Source organism: Centruroides vittatus, unplaced genomic scaffold, assembly GCF_030686945.1.
Source record: "Centruroides vittatus isolate TY-2023 unplaced genomic scaffold, ASM3068694v2 contig_417, whole genome shotgun sequence".
Taxonomy (NCBI): Eukaryota; Metazoa; Arthropoda; class Arachnida; order Scorpiones; family Buthidae; genus Centruroides; species Centruroides vittatus.
This window is the reverse complement of record NW_027122227.1, coordinates 724,216-744,578: the sequence shown is the minus strand read 5'-3', so window position 1 is coordinate 744,578 and position 20,363 is coordinate 724,216. Positions and strand designations below refer to the sequence as shown.

General features: G+C 27.9%; 2 long non-coding RNA genes across 4 annotated transcripts in view; one reads left to right on the top strand and one right to left on the bottom strand.

Moving 5' to 3' along the window:
- The window catches only part of LOC136976653 (uncharacterized), a 73,591-nt gene extending 63,366 nt beyond the window's left edge, over positions 1-10,225 (top strand). The window contains exon 4 of one of the 2 annotated variants that reach the window (XR_010880964.1): positions 9,914-10,225. This is a non-coding gene — a long non-coding RNA (uncharacterized lncRNA). Of the gene's footprint in view, positions 1-5,953; positions 6,622-9,913 lie in introns of those variants that run through there. The other variant, XR_010880963.1, reaches the window with a different exon arrangement.
- LOC136976654 (uncharacterized) lies at positions 5,170-19,151 on the bottom strand. 2 transcript variants are annotated; one of them, XR_010880966.1, is made up of 3 exons: positions 18,968-19,151; positions 5,387-5,635; positions 5,170-5,273 (listed from the first exon to the last, which is right to left on the bottom strand). It is a non-coding gene; the product is annotated as an uncharacterized lncRNA (long non-coding RNA). The 2 variants fall into 2 exon arrangements; XR_010880965.1 differs by having other exon boundaries at positions 18,997-19,151.
- Between the last annotated feature and the right edge of the window lie 1,212 nt (positions 19,152-20,363).

Sequence of the window (20,363 nt, the reverse complement as noted above, 5' to 3'; positions counted from 1 at the left end):
CTCCCCTTTGGCTAACTTTAAGATTAAAATATACCATATATATATATAATTTATATTTTTCCATCGAATAAAAAAGAAAATACTCTAGAGAATCTCGTCTTTACGAGAATATCGATGAACGCATAAGGTTGATGGCTTTAAATTTATTCTAATAGTTTTAATTTCGGCTCTTTGGGACGTATGTCGCACGATACGTAAACCCGCCTGCAGGGAATTGCTGGCAAAGATAAGTTACTTTAACCCAGATCAAATCTCCCAGAGGTTAATGGAGTTTTGTTTTGCTTCAGAATGTCATATGAAGCTGGGGTGATTTGTTCAATGTGAAACACTTGAATTATTTGGATATGGATCATTCGATATTGCGTGTCTAACTGAAACACTTTCTTATATATGAGACTGTAGCTGTAAGCAATAACCGGGACCAATCCAATCCGGAAAGAGTCTAGAAACTTTCGAATATTGTCGAGCGAGTTTTTTTTAACAAAAAAAAAAAAACTTTGATTTCGAAATATTGTCGTTTCTCTGAAACGTGATCGATTCATAAAGATTTTTTCCAGGTAGAATAGACCTATCCACTTTATGGACTCATATATGAATAAATTCGAAATCTCTACCTCAAAATAATTCGGATTTCTTTCATACAACTTCAGAATTTCTCTCTTTATTTACAACGTGTATGAAATATTGACACCTATTGCTCTTCCACGTTAAAAAAATACACACACACACACACGAACAAAATAATATATTTAAATACGACCCTTAAAATATATATATTTAAAAATCTATTAATAAATTCCGTCTACAAAACAGGGAAGATTCTACGCTTTTGTTTTCAAGTTTATTGAGCTGTAATAATAAATTTAAAATCAACGAGAGAAATAAAAATTCGAGTTTCTTAAACTACTAAGTATTAAGTTCAAATAGCAAATGCAAATCTTTCAAATTTATTCATATGTTAGTCTATTAAACGAGATTTTAATGTCCTTTAATAAAGAGAAAATTTAAGATTCTTTATTAACAAACCTATTAACATGCTTTCAGCTTCTCTTCAATGAGAACAACATGAATTTAAAGATTCCTACTACTACTACTACTACTACTTCTTCGTCTTCTTCTTACGTCTCAATAGCAGTAGTAATGAGTTATTCAAAGTAATAACTATTAACTAAACTACCATTAGTTTATATAGTTTATAACCTGAAATTCTTTATATTAAAAAAAGATAAGACAGAGAGAGAAAGGGAGAGAGAATTTCGCTACACGCCACTAAATACAACCGATAAAATGGTTAAAACTTACTCGTAATGATCGAAAAAACGTTTCTGGTGTTGTGTAGGAGAAATGATGAAAATAAATTTTTGCTTCCCCCTTTCTCGGGTCATAGAAAAGGATTTACGACACTCGTTACGAGACATTTTTGGATCATAAGAAATGATTTCTTGGAAGAAACAGAAAAGAGAAAAGTTGAATCTTAATTGAAATCGTTATTTTTCTCTTATATATTTTTTTTCTAGTTTTCAAACTTTAAAAAATAAGCTATTTAGTTACATAAATCAATAAGACAATTTAAAAAATATATACACACACAAATACGTGACGTCACTTGTAAATCGTCATGACGTCACACAGAGTTTGATTAAGAAAAGTAATTTTCAAAATTTATCAATTCATTTAAGAAGTTTTGTTTTATTATTTTATTTTTTTATATATTAAATAGTTTTAAGTTAATTAAACTCGTACAAAAAAAAGAGAAGGAAAAAAATCGAAAATTGATTAAAATATTTCAAAAGAAATTGAACTAATTTGTATAAATTCGTTTGTTAAAAAAAAATTATATATTTTTTTAATATTTTCATTTAAATTTTCTGTAATTTCGTTTTTAAATTATTTCAGTTTATATTTAAAAATAAATGAAAATGACGTAAAATAAATAAATTGTTTAATGTAAAAATAAATAAATAATATCGTAATTAAATGATAATTTAATTTAAATAACGAATTAATAAATTTATAAATGTCATTAATAAATAAAAAAAATCTTCATTTAGGAGTTACGAGAATAACGTATAGATTAATCCTTAAAAGTTTGAAAATTGTATGACGTCGTTTGACGACATCAACTTCAAATTTGATTGATTCAAATGTTTTTATATTCTCGAGAAAATTTAAGTTATTAAAATATATCAGAAGACATTATTTTTATTAAATAATTCACAAAATTACTTTCAGAAAACGAATTATTGATTACGTCACGAATGATCTCGGTTTTTCCCCGATTGTCGTCTGGTACTAAAATATTTAAATTTGAAAATATTTACACTGATTAAATTTTATTTTTACTCGAAATTCGTACAAACATAATAATTTATATTCCAAAAAGCGAAAATGGGTTTTTAATTTGAAATGAAATGACGTCTTTTTTTTTTTTAAATTATAAAGCGATGCCATCGTACTTAAATTTATTAATAGCATATTAATTATTTGTGAATGTATGCACTAATTTTAAAACTAATCATTCAGTTTAAAGAATTTATGAAATAAAAATGAAGATATATTACATGTAATAGGTCATCTGTCATCTGAAAAATTTAATTTTTTTTTGGTACAATTTTTTTTTATAATTTGATAAAATGAAAATTTTACTTAAGCCCAAAAATTAAAAAAAAATTCGAAAATAATGCATCATGCTACATAATATATTTTGTAAAATTTTAAATATTAATTACAATATTTTTAAATATAATAAAATATTGAATATTATAAGGGAATATTAATTTATTTCAATGTATTTTATTACATATTTTATGGAATTTTTAAACATAACGAGGCCCATTAAGATCATAATCGTTTTAAACTATATGACAATATTATCTGCGTTTATAATATTGTTATATAAATATTTATTTATTTTTATGTTTTTAACGTATTTATAAGTGAATTTATTATCGAAATTAAATACAATCAATTAATTTCTAAAATAAATCGACGTTGTCACAATTTTACTACCTACGTAATTGATGTGACGTCATCGTTTAAATTTAATAACCTGTTTTAATTAGTTTAAAAATAAATTTCGGTTATTATTATAAAATTAAATACGGGTAATTTTATTTTTCCTTAATTAATAATTTTAGTAAAATGTCGACTGTATTAATTAGCTACATAAAATAATAATAATAACTGACGAAAAATTTCTTTTTAATTTCGTATTTAAGTTATTAATATTAAATAATATTTTAAAAATCGATGAATTTTTGAATCCAATTCTTTTAACCCTGTCAAGATCGTATGCCTTATTTAATGACGTCACCGTTTAAATTCCGGTAAAATCTTTTAAATTAATTAATACAACAATATATATTGTTATCAAGTATTAATATTCTGTGCGTTTAATTACGCCGTTAGTAAAATATATATTTAAAATTTCGATGCGTTATTTATTCTTTCTCTCATTCTATAGCGCCATCTAATGTGCGAAAATGATATTATAGTTAATTCACGAAATTCGTGCAGGGACAACTCTCTTTATAAAAGATAAAACTTGATTGATGACCAAAATGCGAACGAAAGATTATCTTTATCGTTTTATGACAATTTTTTTTTTTTTTTAATATATGGCCATTTCCTGTAAAAGACTACTAAAATATCTTGCAGATTGCATTAAAAAAATTTGCAAAACTATATTTTTACATTATTATCGAACTGAATAATACTATTACAAATTTGGATAGATTAAAATATTAATTTAAATTTTTACATCAAAATTTAAATAAGTAAAATGTTGTAAAATTAAATTTTATATTCTGAAGAAAAGAGGAAAAATTTATTTTCATTTTTCCCTCCTTTCTTAATCAGTTTAAGTGGTGTAAAGTTTGAATGTACTTTTAAAATTTCAAAAATAAATTTGATGGATATAAATCTATATTATTAGCCTTAGAATTTTTAATTAGTTTGATAAACAGCGATAAAACTTTTATCGCGAAAATCCGGTATGTTACTTAAAAGGATTATAAAATTTTATATTAAAAAAATCTCCTAGCTCTTGTGATAAACCAATGACAGAAAAGTAAGGTAAGAAGAAATCTACCAGAAAAAAAATTTTCTTCTTGATGTATATGGTAATACAATATAACTTTAAATTTAACCAGATTTTCTATGCTGTTATTCTAAGAAAGCAATAAATGGAGTTTTAATAAGGGACTAGCAATGACATATATCACTTGAGCCTCTTAGATTTTTGAAGCTTTCATTCGAAATTTTTCTTAAGAATTTTCTTAAAATGCATTGAATAATTAATCTGGTATTTTAAACATTATACTAGAAAGATTTCTATTTTATATCAACTTTCTCATAAATTTAATTTACTTTTTTTTTTCTTCTTCTTATTATTATTTATTCTCAACATTCTACGATTTAATAGGTTTTACGATTTTTCAATAAGAGGAGTTTTCAGAATATCTTCTTGAATTTTGAGCGGTTACGTTTTTACACCTCGTTTATTTAAATATTTCTTGAATAATCTAGAACATTTCTAGAAAAAAAAATTTGTTTTTTTATAACTGAATTTATTTTATACATTTTTTTTAATATATCGAGCGATTTATAAATTACTACAAAAATTTCATTAAGAATAATAATTAAAAAAAGAAATTTTCTCTGATTACCTTTCTTTTTCTTTTGCAAATTGAAATTGAAATGTAATTCGTATCAATGAAATATTACATTTAACCTATAAATTTAATTTCTAATCTGAAATTTCTTGTTAAAAATAAGTTATTAATATATATATATTTATTTATTTACATACCTTATTTACATACCATATTCATTTATTATTTTAAGAAAAGAACGAATTGATTTAAATTGTATTTAGTTTTTATCTAAGACTCCTATCTGAGCAATAACAACATTACGACAGTTTTTAGCATGATTCTTGAAAATAAAAATAGCCAGAGGACGTAAAATCCAGCCGTATCCTCGACTGTAAAGTTGAAAGGTCGAACTAGCAAGTTGTGTTACACATTCTTCTCACTTTTCACATCATTTATCTAAACTTCAGATGAAATTTTCCAACTTTTATAATCTATATATATATATTAAAAGAATGAAATAAATTAATTATACATATTAATATATCATTAAAGAAAGATAGATAACTTACAACTTTTTTTCTATACACAAAAATATTTTATGCGATTCCGTTAAGGAGGTGATCATTAATCTACATTCCTTATCAGCCATAAAGAATCCATTTCTGTTATATCAGTACCCTGATGATTTTTTAAGGAATAAACTAATCGTTATATCTATTAATTGCTTGAAATAAGCCATTAATTACATTCTTATCGTTAATTGTCTGGTAATTTGCGATTCATCAGATTACCTTTTATTATTTTGATCTTAAAAGATGGAGAGTGAAAGTGCGGTACAGAAGTTCTTAATCTGTAGCTGTTAATGGCTGTCTCGTTTAATTTATAGTACTTAATGATGTATTTAAAAGGAATATTAACAAATTTTGGGAAATTTTCGAACTGCTTATCTCTACTCTTTAAACAAATTCAATAACGGATTACTTTAAAGCTTAATCCGATTATCTTTTGACGGAATTTACAACTTGATATTATTCTGTAAACTGATAATGTTGGATAATTAAAAGATTTCATATTCTATAAATATATTTTACAATATTAAGTTTAGGGTTTTCGGTAAATATTTGTTCGAAAATATAATTTTTCTCTCCCTTTTTTTTTGTTTTAATAAGGAATTATTATTATTATTATTATTTAATTTTATTCTGTAGAAAATATATAAATGAAACTAATGACTTTTAAATAATTTTAAATAATTCAGTTTAAAGAAAAAAGGAAACAAGTCTATCAAAAATTTGTTTTGCTGTTGTTATATTATTTTTTAAATTTTTAATGTTTAAATTATCTTACTGTCATTACAGGAAAAGGAGGGGGGAAAAACTGAAAAGTTTCGTCATTTTAATCTTCACATTTTTAAGAGAGAGATGGAACTTTTGCGGTCAAAAATAACAAATGAAACTGTCGTCAAAATAAAAAACGAATGAGTGATCGGTATTTTAAAAACGGAGAGAAGAGAAAAGTCGGAGAAGGAGACGGGGAAAAAAAGCGTTGACAGTTTTAACAAGGAGGCAAAAATGACATTTTTATGAGGAAGACAGAAACGAGGCCGGAAGTGAGGAGAGTCCGACGTCATTTCCTCTCTCCCTAAAACGACATCTGGTGTGTCCATATTTCATGAGTTTAGATCTAAAAATTCAACAGTCGTCTTCGTGTTTTTCCTTCTTTTTACGTAAGCGTTATAAAAAAAAAAGAGAGAGAGAGAGAGAAACTGGAAGAAAACTTGTACAGATGTTGAAACGAATTTCCTACAAAAAGAAGAAGACTTTTTGCAAACTTTGAATAGTTGCTAAGCAACGGCCACGATATTCGCTCGGCAACGCGATGCCACTTCATCTCTTTCCCCATAATTACATGGCCGATCTATTAATAAGGTATAGTCAATTCTTTAAAATTTAACATCTTCAAATTACATTAATTTCAGTGTTAAAGACATATTTTTAACAGATTTTAGACAAAAGTAATTCGAAAAAGAAAATTACTTTGTCGTAAAAGAATGACGCGAGTCGGCTACTACATTGTATTGTTTCAGGAATTGTTTTAATGCTGTTTGAATATTTTAGTTTCCGGTAGTTTGGCCTAAGTATGAAAAATCGAATGGGAAAAGTAATGAAAGTTAAAATATTCGATTTTTGCGGATCTTCTGAGCTGCACCTAGGGGCTCGCCCCCTTAAAGATCGGCCCCGACACCCGCTAGTTAGTTTCCTAAACATCAAGAAAAATTTGACAAACGATCAGATATTCCCAAAGGCCGTTTTTTCTTAGAAATAAAATGCGCTTGGGAACCGTAAATCATTCTGATAAATTGAAATTCGGACACTTCTAAAGATCAAAAGGAAGGTTTTTATGACTTGCTTTAAATTCCTGGTATCCAATTGGAGTTTATAGATGCAAAAGTCATCCATCGATGATAACAAGTATGATGGAGTATAAAAGAAAATCGTAAATATAGTCGAAATAACTCCAAGACAGATGTAAAGAATCGTCCTGAAATAGGATATTCAAAAGTGAAATATTGGAGGCAACACCAAACTCCTTTCACAAAAAAAAATAAAAAGAAAATAAAAAATAAATAAAAAAATGAAGACAATTTAGGAGAATTTTTTTAAGTACGAAAATTTCTTTTCGATGATTTCATTTTAATACGTGCTTTGTGAATTTTATTCTTAACTGAAAATAAATGGAGTTTTTTCCCCCCATGTATGCAATAACATGGAAAAAAAGTATATATATTGTTGAATAAGCTACGATTTAATGTACAATTAATAATTTATATATTTACGGTTAATGGAAGAGCTTATTTAATTTGTATAAAAGTCTGTTGCACGATAATGTTTAATTCCCAGAATTTATTTAAATGTCAGATATATTTATATTTTAAAAACAAAATAATAAAAACCGGAATACTTTTTTAAATATTAAATTAATTAAGATGAAATTATTCCCTACTCGGGCTTTTATTCACGTATTTCTAATTACCGAATCTAATCTTATATTCTTATATATATATATATATATATATATAAATAATTTATTTTTCCTTCCGAAAGAAATTTTCAACTTAATAAATGTTCACATTTGGGAGCGTATTAAAATTTTATAAATTATATTCTCTAGAAATGATAAATTTCAATAATTTTATATAAGAAAGTTTAATATTTCATAGAAAAAAACAGTAAATATTGCGTTATCAAACATGTTGATATGATTATTCAAAATATATGTGTGCTGTATCAATGCTATATAATCTGAATATTATATAATATACTCGAAACAAAATTTAATTTATTTTTTTTTTCTTATATAACATTTTAATTACATAAGAAAAAAGGAAGAAAATTTTCAGAATATTCCAATTGGAGTGGTCTGAATTTTTATTTTATTTTTATAAATTTGAAAATTTTAATAATGTTCACTAAAGTAGTAGCATTTTGTAGTAATAAAAATGTCTGTTTTCATCCTCTTTGATTCTAATGATATTAAAAGTCAATTAATTTACTTGAAAGAAAAAAAATTTAGAGTAGAATTTTTTACTTAATTTATATTATTTCTAATAAATATTCGCAGTGTTTTAGAATTTATTTTAGTTTAAATCAGTCTTGAAAAAAAATTTAGAAGTTGGTTATTAGATTTATTTGTTCCTTTTTTTTTTTATTTTGCAAATCTTCTTTATGGATAATTCTGCATTTTTCTTCTCATAATTTCCTTTTTTTTTTCCTCCGATATAATTTAGAGTATTTTTCAAAACTGTAGACAAATATGTTTTTATTTTTTTAAAAAAGATATATCTGTTTATCTGCATCTTCTTCAAACAAATTTCGAGAGTTATCACGCATAAGTTTCATATATTTATTTAATAATAAATATATAAATATAACTTATTTAAATTAATTAAGTTTTTTTGTATGTTTGTAAAGAATTATATAAATATGAAACATTTTATCATTATTAAACTTACTAAAAATATGGAAAAAAAATAGGAAGGTAGTGTTAAAAATTGACAAGATGTTCCTATAATATGGGATTTTCCGATCCCTCTAAGGAATCTGGGTTCGAATTCAATCCGAATGCTCATAATATCTCATAAATTTCGGCTATGCTGGCTTACTCCGTTGCGGATAAAGTTTATCCTTAATGGCAAAACTGAAACAAGCTATATGAATCACTGTGTGTTGGAATTCTCTTGAGAAAAATCTAATCTAAACCTGTAGATTATCTATAATGCCGAATGTATACTTTTCTGTTGAATGGCAATGAGCCAGCAAATGTTTTATTACTAAATGTTATCTTGTATTTCATATTACTTGATTTACGGCCGAATTCTTAATATAAATAATCGAAAACATTTCGATTAATCCCGATAATTCAGATATACTTTTCTGTAAAAGTATGGAAATTTTATCTAATTTTTTTATTTTTCTTTCTTAATTAATAAATACATTATTTTTTATTAAGAAAATATTAAAATTTCAAAATGATTATATGATATTTATTCATAAGGCTGTATATTTTCTGTATCGGATAATAGCTTTATCTTTACGTCATAATGTTTCTAAACGTCTTAGAATTAACTCTTTTGCGTCATCCAAGAGGTACTTCTAAAAGTAAGAATGCAAGTCATTATATCCGCTTCGCTTCATAAATACTTACTGCTAGGAAGAATTTGAATAGGAGTCATTTCGACATTCTATTGATTTTCGTTGATTATTCGACTGGAGACTTTGTATCTCATCACTTACATTTTGGATTCATCGTAAATGAACAAAGTCGAATCCTGAATTCTCATAGAAAACTCAACTCTTTCGACCTTGAATAAATCTATTTATTTAGTTTCTTCGGTTAAATTTGTTGCTCGAAACTTTAGCACACAAATATATCTAAAATTTTCTTCTTGGGCGAGTGAAATTGATCAAAGAGGAGAATGAAATTTTAACTTGAATTAAAAATTCACAGCAAATCAAACTTGTATATAACAAGACGTGAAAACATTTACGTACAATTATCTCAGATAAATGGCGTCTTATTAATTTCATACACCAGTATTAAAAGCGGCGTAATAGACGTTTTTAATATTTCATAAAAGAATTATTTGGCTATATTTTAACACGTAAAAGTAGTCCTGTTAATCTCCTAGAAAAATAAAGAGGAAAAACAAACAAAAAATATACAAAAACGTGAAAATATTCTCTAGTGGTTGATGATTAGATAAATATATATATATATATATATATATATATATATATTTTTTTTTTGTTTTCTTCTAGGTAATAACACTGATTATCCCGCTCATGTGGCGCGATACGAATCATCCACCTGTCACGAAGGATCCGGGGTTTAAACCCGATCTGGACCTTCATTATTTATCACAGTTCAGTCTCTGGTCCATCTAGCCGATCCCATAGCGGGTTAAGCCCAACTATAACGAGAATAAATGAGGCCGGCCATGCAACCCGTGTTTTGAAGCTATGCAAGAAAATCCAATTTAATCCTATTCCGTTCGAGATAAAATTTATTATTATATTAAGGTTGAACAGTTGAATGCTTTTCTGTTTTAATGAATGCCCGATTAAACATTTTGCTAAAATGATTGAAATTACAGAGATATGTTGTCATTGTATAACCCATGCTCTATATATACTGGTATATATTTTTATTTTTTTATCTTCGGGAATATTTATTGTATTGATTGATGCTATTTATGTTTTTATCGGAAAAAACTCATATGATGTCACTGCTGCCAAATCATCAGGGAGGAAGAGAGATTGCTGACTTTGATAACAAAATCACTAGTGATGTAGTCAGCAAAATTAAGCAAACTATAAAGCTAAGCATCACCTAATACTATTTTCTTCGTATAAAATACTAATTTATTATTATGTATATTTTTATCACAGTCGACTCACGTATACATTTTACAACACAAAAAAAAATTAAACAGCGAGCTTCGTTTAATATAGTATCTGACGAAAGTATAGATAATCATTTTCGATTTTAAAGTAAAAGAAATAATTAAAAATTAATAATGTATAATGTCTTTCGACTTGAGAGCGGTGTAGAATAGAAAATTCACTTACTCTAGGAGGATAAAAGTTCAATTCATGCTCGAGGAGAACTTTGTTCTTCTACTTCGCTAATGAGCTCTCATTGTGTAAAGCGGAAAGCGGATTAATAACAATGAAAAAAAGAAAAAAGAAAAATATATAATGATTGATGTTAATTAATTCGAAATGCTACAAGCTATTTTAAATACATAATCAATTAGTAATTTAAGTCTTATCAAAAGTAGAAACCTTTCTCGAAGTATTCCCCCCCCAAAAAAATTAATATATAATACACTGGTGCAATTATTCAATCTTTCACGATAAAATTGTAATTTCTCTCTAATATAATCACTAACAATTACATCTATACAGAAACTACGTTTTAATAATATAAAACTTTTTTATAATGTTCGTAGGTTCGATCGAACTTAAAGCTTTTTATAAATCGAACATGTCAATAAAGTTCTCGAACAGAAAATAGCCTATAACATTTCGACTTATTTGTTTGATCTTTTTTTCGAGTAAATGATTTAAAAAAACGATCAAAATGATATATTCTATTCAAGTTTTGTAAATAAAAATTCGACAAAAGTTTTGACTTATAGATTCACGATAATCTAATGTTAACAGTGACGGATCACTTCACTGTAACATTAGATTGCCCACTTCATCTTCAGTCGATCTGTAAACTTTTCGTAAAAAAAAAAACATTTAGTCGGATTTTATTTGTAGTCAACAACAGTTCAGTAACGTATTTTAAAAAAATATTATTTGATATATGCATTAAAATTAATGAAAAACGTATTTTACATTCGTTGTTATTGACGAATTATAGCTGCATTAATTAAGTATTTTATTTAATAAGAATACGGAAATAAATTCGATTTTATAAATTAGAAAAATAATAATTTATATATTTTACTTTTAATTAATTAATTAATTTATTTTTTTAATCAAAAAGTACTATTACTAATAGTTTAGTTTGAATCGATGGACTACAACAACTCAACACTTGGGAGATCTCTACCTTCTAAAAGGACTTTCTATAGGAAACTGACTTCTATTTGTTTTAGACACGAGAATAACACAGAAAATATGAGAAACTGAGCTTTATTTATGTTCTAGACACGTGAAAAACTCGGGAAATTCCACGTGGCCAACCAATTAATCGAGAGCGAACACACGACCAGTGGTTTTATCTGCTTGTCCTTTCGTGGATTCCATTACAGTAGAGCATCGATTATCCGACTCAATTGGGGACTGGGGTTGGTCGGATAACCGAAAAGTATGAAAAAATACATTATTAGTATAGTGTATTAGGCCTGGTTTAAATACTAGCCTCCCTTTCATGGTCGAGACTGTGTTTCCAGCTAAAACATGCAAAAATTTAACAAAAATAATATTAAAGTAGCCAAGACATAACCAAAAAAAAACTATAGCGCCACATCACTAGCGGACATTTGAATTTACCGACTAGAACGCGGTCGGTTAACCGATAAGTCGGTTAATCGGGGGTCGGATAATCGATGCTCTACTGTACTAATAAAACACAAATATTAATAGTTAATAATTATTAAACAAATATAATTTTTTTTACTATTAAGTCATTTTTCAATTAAGAAAACATTCAAATTTAGAAATTAATATTACTTCGCGTATAAATGTAATAATATAACATTTCCAAAACTTTAATGCTTTTAATCAAAAAATAATTAAACTCTTGTAAATTTAAGATTGTTAAAAAAAAACAAAAACAAAAATTACACTGTTTAGCAACATTTAAGATTAGTTGGTTGGTTTAGTGGTGTTTAATGGAACAATGGTCTCGTGGACCATGCTACTCCAACCATGCGGTACACTTAAAATAATCACAAGAAGAAGCTACATTTAAGATATATAAGAAGAAGACATTTTAAAAAACTTCTTAACTCATATGTTTTAAGCGAATTAAAATTTAAAATATAAAAATTAAAATAAAACACATTATAAGTCGACTTGTGAACAATATTAAATAAATGTGATGGCAAGTAAAATTTAAAGCTCAATATGAGAGTTTTAAATTGTTGTAAATTGTCTTCTTGAAATCTATTAAAATAGAATTTCACAATAGACGACACACAGTAATCGATTGATATGATAAATTGGCAAAAACTGCATAAAAATTTTCGAAATTACAGAAATTTTTTTTCTTTTTTAATTTTTAAAATAAAGTTCTAACAATTTCAAACAATTCTAAATCTAATATTTCATATCTTCATTAAATTAAAAATATAAAATTTCAAAGACAAAAATATCTTTCGGAAATCAGAATTATGTTTTCTATATTAATAGTTTATATAAAAATAAATTGGTTAAAATAAAATGTTTTAAAGTATACAAAATATATTTTAAGAGAATATTTAGCCAATTTAAATAAATAAATAAATAAATATATATATTAATTTTGTTTCACACTGTTTGCTTAATAATTAAAACAGGACTGTATAATCGATGGGATAAGGCAAAGCGACTTATGGGTGATCTGCCAAGGAAAAGATGCCTTCTGAGAAGATTCTACGAAAAACTGGCTCATTCAGGTGTTAGATACGTGAAGAAAACTCAAAAAAACCCTCCTCGCGATCCGCAACCAACGAGTTCACACTGAGTTGGTTGCCTGTCGACCAACCACGAAACCAGTGTTCAGTAGTTTTATCCACTCGGCCATTGACGGGCTAACACTTATAATAAATCTCACTATATCAAAAATACATCAAATTTAAGCGATAATCTCATTAAATAAAGAACAGTACATCATGCAATTAAATCAACGCGAGAAAAATTCGTAAATACTTTTACATATACGTATACTTCCTGTGCCAAAAAATAAAGTGAAGACTGAACAATACTTGTAATTATTGTTTCGTCAAGTGAATAGAATTTTATAACAATCATTACAGAAAATTTGATATATTTACTATACAATACTTATTCTAATTTTTAAGTATTAGTTTGAATGGATCGAATTTATTTATGCCGAACGTGCGAAAAATTCGTTAATAAATCAAATTTTTAAAAATAAAATATTGTTTTAGTTTAAAATACCTTTTGATAAAGCGGGTTATTTCACATAAAAATCCTTGAATAAGACAATAATTCAGAAATAGAACGCTCTAGGGTAATATTCTACATATTCTAATGAATACGAAAAAAAGAGAATACAATAGAATTTCGTTAATCTGAGTATTTTTGCTGTAAGCAATTCAGTGTTACGAACAAGAGCACTCACTCGACCTGACTTATTAACAATTAGAGATAAGAAATTGCGACTTTCATAAAGGAAAAAATAAATAATCAAATAATAATAATAATTACAGCTTTAAAATATTAAAACCGTGAATAAAACTATCGAGTAATAATAATTTCTGAATAAACTTTCAGATTTGACTTAATTTAGTATTTGCAGATAAAATATTTTACACATTGAATTACTGTAGATTAACGATGACACTTCAAAGAACATTACGTATTTAAAGTACAGTACTTTAAAAACGTACAGTACGTGACAAAACAACTAATATTAGTTAATAATTAAAGGTTAATGTTACCTATGGTTCCAAAATGGCGGCTCGTCTCCGATTCCAGCAAATAGAAGAAAGGAAACAGTGGGACGCACGTTCTAACCTAACCTAACCTATTCTAATAATTTTATTGATAATAATTATGGTAATTTATTATAATGGGTTAGGTTAGGTTGGAACGTGCGTCCCCACTGTTTCTTTTCTTCTATTTTCTGGAATCAGAGACGAGCCGCCATTTTGGAACCATAGGTAACATTAACTTAATTAAATAATATTCTAATGATTTTAAAAAGCCTAATATTTCCATTTTATTCCGATATTATTACTGTACATATAAAGCATAAATACTATTCAGTATGGACAGATTCCATATTTAAAAAAAAAAAAATTTACTCGAAATTTTTAACATTCGAGGTCCTTCAATAGAATATCCGTTTGACAGGTGTCAGCTGGCTGCTCTAAGGGACCTGGAAACGAATCTGGAAGGTCAAGACACCAACAATCCCGATATGTTGGGCCCTGTTCCTCAACATTTGGCCGCTCCATTGTGGGCCTGTTGAACCCACGATGAAATTGATTAAAAAAAAAGTCCTCTTGCCCTTAGGGCGTAAGAGTAAAACAGAAAAAAATACGTTAAGCATATGTTTTAATCGTGCACTCAATACTGTATACAGTAACCTACAGTATTTTAAATTTCGATTTCTGGCACTTGTTACTTCTAGCTGTTTATTGTTGCCGAGAGACCGTGATATTCATTACAGTTTAATCAAAATACAAAACTGTACTGTACCTCTTAGCTTAATGGAAGAAATAACTAAGAAAGGCATTGATGAATTTGAAATTTTAGAATGCCATAACAAGTTGTCAAAAATGAATCATTTCAATGTTGCTGCACGGTTACAAATTTCTCTACTTAGTCTTGTGCAAAGCTCTTAACAGAAGTGGCCGGATGGCCGAGCGGTCTAGGTGGTAGCCTACCGCTCTGGGGGACCCGGGATCGAATCCGAACGGGTCGAATAATCCCCAGGAATTTTTTCGGGGGGTGGTCCGTTCGGATATGTCGGGCCCCATCCCTCACCACCCGGTCGCCCCATTGTGGGCCTGGCCGAACCCATAATGGGCCTTCTAAATGAGGCCCTCTTAGTGTCCACAGGGCGGAAAGAGTTAAAAAAAAGCTCTTAACAGTACTTTATTTTCGTGCAATGCCCGATCATACATATTTAAAATATGAAAGTGTTAAAGGATTTAAACCAACGAAGAGAGCGTGAGGGAGAATCCGACTTCTTTTCGTTCCTGGTGAATTATTTTTGTTCAATTACGTTTATTTTGGGAATTTAGTTTACGGCTACTTCACAATCCCGACCGGAAAGACAAAATTCAAAAGCATCTTACCGTTCACAGCCTTGAACGATAGGATGGAGAAAGCCATGAACCACGATTTACAAACTTCCCGAGATAACAAATAACTTCGAAACGCCAAAAATGCTACGAAACTAATTAATTATCAATGAATAAACTTTAAACAATTTGTCATGTCTAGACTTACTGTTAGCAAGGAAAATGCAAATTGTAGGTCTATGAGACTACAATTTACACGAGATAGGCGGCACTTCTGACGTCGGTCTATTCTTTCGGTAGAAGGACGAGCGCTTGGAGCGGAGTTGAGGAGGAAAGGGTGCGTTTGGTTGGAGGTTTTCGTTTTCACTGGCTGTTGGATCTCTTTTTTGTTTGATTATTCATAATCCATTTTCTAATATGTTCGTTGTAATAAACTATTGCTAATTTGTGTATTTATTATTATTATTATATCATTAATATATTTACTATTAGCCGTATTGATACTTTGTTTTGAACTATCATTAAACATCTTTATTAGAATTAATCCTTTTGTATTGATTGAAATAATAAATGTACATGTACTAACCGCAGTTTTTGTAACACGTCTGGATTTTTCAACCCGTCTAGATCTGCCCCAGCGGCGCCTGAAGACTATGAAAAAGGGAAGCACAAGCTATAAAAAATGGGCATTGTACAGTGCAGTACATTATGCAGAGTTTCGAACTCTATGATTCACCGTCGAATCAGCGCTCTCACAAGGTGGCACTGGTTGTACTCTGGTCCTACTTAGCCTTGAAAACAAGGTTTCGGTCAAAATACGACAAATTTGTATGGTCAATGGACAAATATCGTTCATTAATTAATGAACGATTTTTTGTATTTGCAGAATAGGCTAGAAGGCACGAATTTTCCGTTGTTTGGGGCCCCTTTGGGGATTAGAACACATAAAGGTGGACACGTGCCCCAATGTACGGGCGCCCCTGATCTGCCCGCTAAGAATCCTAATAAGGTTTAGTCCAGGGATCAGAGCCATGGTGCTTAAGCATAACGTGTAAACTTTACAGAACATACTACACTGCGCCCAAAAGGATCGTATCTAACTTATGGGCGCAGTGTATAAGTCAAACGTGAATTTTAAAACTAGACGATGGTCAAAGACGAAATGATATTGGCTTCTATTGCTACACATTACATCTTTCATCTTTCTACATCACTAAATCTTCCAACAAAAGAATTTCCCTACTCGACACATTACATCTTTTGGCAATATCGTGGGATATCTGTAAAGACAATTGACAATCGACAAGGAAAGTCCAATGTTTGCTATAATGACATCAGAAATATGCCAAATTATTATTGAAGAAAATCAACACAAAGATAGTCAAAATTCTCCCCAATAAATGCTGAGACACGAGAAGTTCTGCGAGTACTTTATCGTAGCGTACAATAAAGACGTATTGTATTATTAATAGGAATGTTTTATTAATGAAATATTGCATAAAAATAACAGAATAGCCTGCAAATAAAGCTGGATGAACTACTCAAGCAATTATTATTATAATTATTTTAAAGTTTATTAATTAACTTAAAACATCTTTAGTAGTTTTAACACGATTTTAAATTATCTGGTTCAAGAATTTCCATTGATTTCTTTCACAGTATAATGTTGTCACTCGATTATCAATGTAGACTAGTCTCAAAGGAATTAAAATTAGCGGCATCTACTGTATTTAAAATGAAATAAACCGGTATTATCGAATATGGTATAATTTTTCTTTTTTAATAACTACACTTGAAATACAGTATAATATTTTAGTTTTTGCTGAAAAACACAATTCTAAAAGATATTCTTAAAGCATTTTAAACAGAGTAGTTTTCACGTAGTAGTATTTACGATTGAAACAGCGGTATTACGATTGGTAGTGGCATCAAACCAAGGATACGAGTCGGGGAGCAAGGGACAACTGTCTCCCAAATTTGGGCAAAACAATGGGAAAAATTCGGATAAATCAACCCTCTTTGCTCTTTAACTATTGCCCTCATTTGCTCAGCTAGTAAAGGCTAGTAAAACTGACTTTATTTGAACTGCTGTTTATTTGAATTTTATATTCATCATTTATTTGCAGCATATTTGTTGACATATGCTAATAAATTAAAAGCTAATAATAGGTTATCTAGTCAAACATTCCATTATATAATGGAAAAACAAGTAACACCATAAAGAGGTTTTTTTGTTTTTTTAAATAAATACTGATATGTCTTAATCTTAAATTTTATAATCTTGGAATTGACTTAATTAAACAATTTTTTACTACTTAATTAAACCAGCCCCAAGATCATAAAATATTAAAGACGAGAAAACGAAATACTTTCTAATAATGAAATAATCTTAATATTTTGGAATGAAATCTTTTAACTTGGAAAAAAAATTTCTTTCATTCTACTAAGAAACATCAGTTAAATATAGAAAGGTGTACGACCGAAATCGAATAATCAATTGTCTCACTTAAGGTAATTGGTTATCCAAAATAGAATATTTCCCACTTTTCTTAATTCTAAAGAAGGTCATAAAGAACAGAAATGTATAGCATCAAAGTAGATCATTTTGGATGAATTTTCTAACAGAAAAATATAGTTTTATTAGACTTTAAAACTTTTAAAAAAAAAATGTTATTTATTTATTTATTTTTTAACACGAATGAATATCAATTTTACCAAGAATGCATTTACAATCAATTTTACTTATTTCCTATTCACTTAATGATTCTCTTCTTTTTTTTATATATCGAAAAGCTTAAAATTAAACTAAATATTGCTTCTAATACTTCTCTATCAATAACCAATAACTCGTAATTAACTTTTTCTCAGTTGTCACTATTTATCCAAACACAGGAAAAAGAAAGAAACCGAGTACAAAACAGAATTGATTGATGCAAATGAGAAAAGACCGTTTTCATTGTAAATCCAGTTCAGTTGATATAATGAATATAGAGAAATTAATTAAGTCAAGAATGTAACAAAGTTTATCGAATGACACAAGAAAAATGTTTCATTTGAAATGAATTGTCTTTTATCTTTTCATTTAGATTAATAAAAATCAAACGAGCAGTTTACTAATTTTTCACGTCTGTGTATATATATATATATATATATATATATATATTATTATTTTTCCGTATTAAAACAGCTAATTCTATGCTTTTACTTCAGTTTTAAGGGAATTATCAGATATGTAATTTGTTCATTTGATCAGGAAAGTAATATTTTAATATCAATTTATGTGTTAATTAATATTAAAATATTACTTTCTCCATCAAATGAACAAATTCTATATCTGATAATTCAATTAATTAACACACATAAATTGATATTAAATTATTACTTTTCCAATCAAACGAACTAATTCCAAACCTGTTCGTTTAATTAGTTTAGTCGTTTTAACAGTGGCATGCTTTCGTACTGCTGTTTTGCATTTTAGATAATTCTTCCGCTTAAAATGAGTCAATGCGAACAACATGAATGGAAAGTAAGATTCTAAACAATTCTTTACGAAAATTCACCGATACATTAATATGATAATTTATATAGCTTAATTGGCAAAAATATCAATTAGAAGTTATCCATCATTTGCAAACTGATATAAAATTACAAGTATAAGGAAGTTTAGTTCACATAATCTACAATATCGAGCATTTTATTTAAAATATAAAACAAATTTGAATTAAAATAATTAAAAAGCAAGCACTTCCACTCGTATGCAACTTGAGATACTTCAAATATGAACTGTGATTCTCCGCAAGTTGTAAAGAGAAGTTCATTGTGAACATTACAAGTTTCCTGTTTTTTAGTTTTTCCTATTGGCACTAAGAGGACCTTTATATATATAAGTTAGTGTATATTCGGCCAAATCCATAATGAGACTACTGGATAATGAGGGACGGGACCCGACATACCCGGGGTTTTTTGATCAGTCTGTACTCGTTCCTGAAATCTCCGGAGCCATGGCTGACACCTTAATTACTTGGCTATCTTGCTTAATATTCAGTATTATGCGCGATCCCACTTTACACTTATTTCGCTACAATGCGATTCCGAAGGTTAAAATAAGTACTGCAATTTGGGGTAAAGAGAAACAAAACACCAAGAAAATTTTGTAAGTGCCTGAAGAAGAAAGCAACCAACAAATGAGAAGTTTCTCAATCTAATAAAACATTATTTTTTTTTCAAAACATGACATCTCTCAACTTTTGATAACGTTGCCATTACCATATATAATCTGACTTTGCAATCAAGTTAAAAAATTATTACAACAAATACTTTTTTTTGTTTTATTTCATGATTAAATCTCCTTTTATAAGCTATCTTTTCAACTTTGAATGGAGATAATTTTTGAATATATTCAAAAACATGATTTCTAGATTTAGAAGTAAAAAACTGACACCATTTAAACCATGAAACTATTATGACAGATCAGTAGTAGTATATTATCAACTTCAACTTGATTCATTTGAAAATACTGTAATTAAAATCCTGAAACTACAGTCAATAGCTAGAATATCTGTACGTCAGTCACTAATATTGTAAATACTTTCATTCTACTATAGTACATGTACAGTTTTCTTCCTAATAAAAATTGTAGAATTAAAAATATCAGCAGTAATATATAATTTTTAATAAAAAATTGGATAAAAACTATATATAAATTATGGATATAATTTCCAGAAAGAAAACAAAGAAAAGGACAGGCTGTAAGTGGCTTTAAAATGTTATTGGAGTAA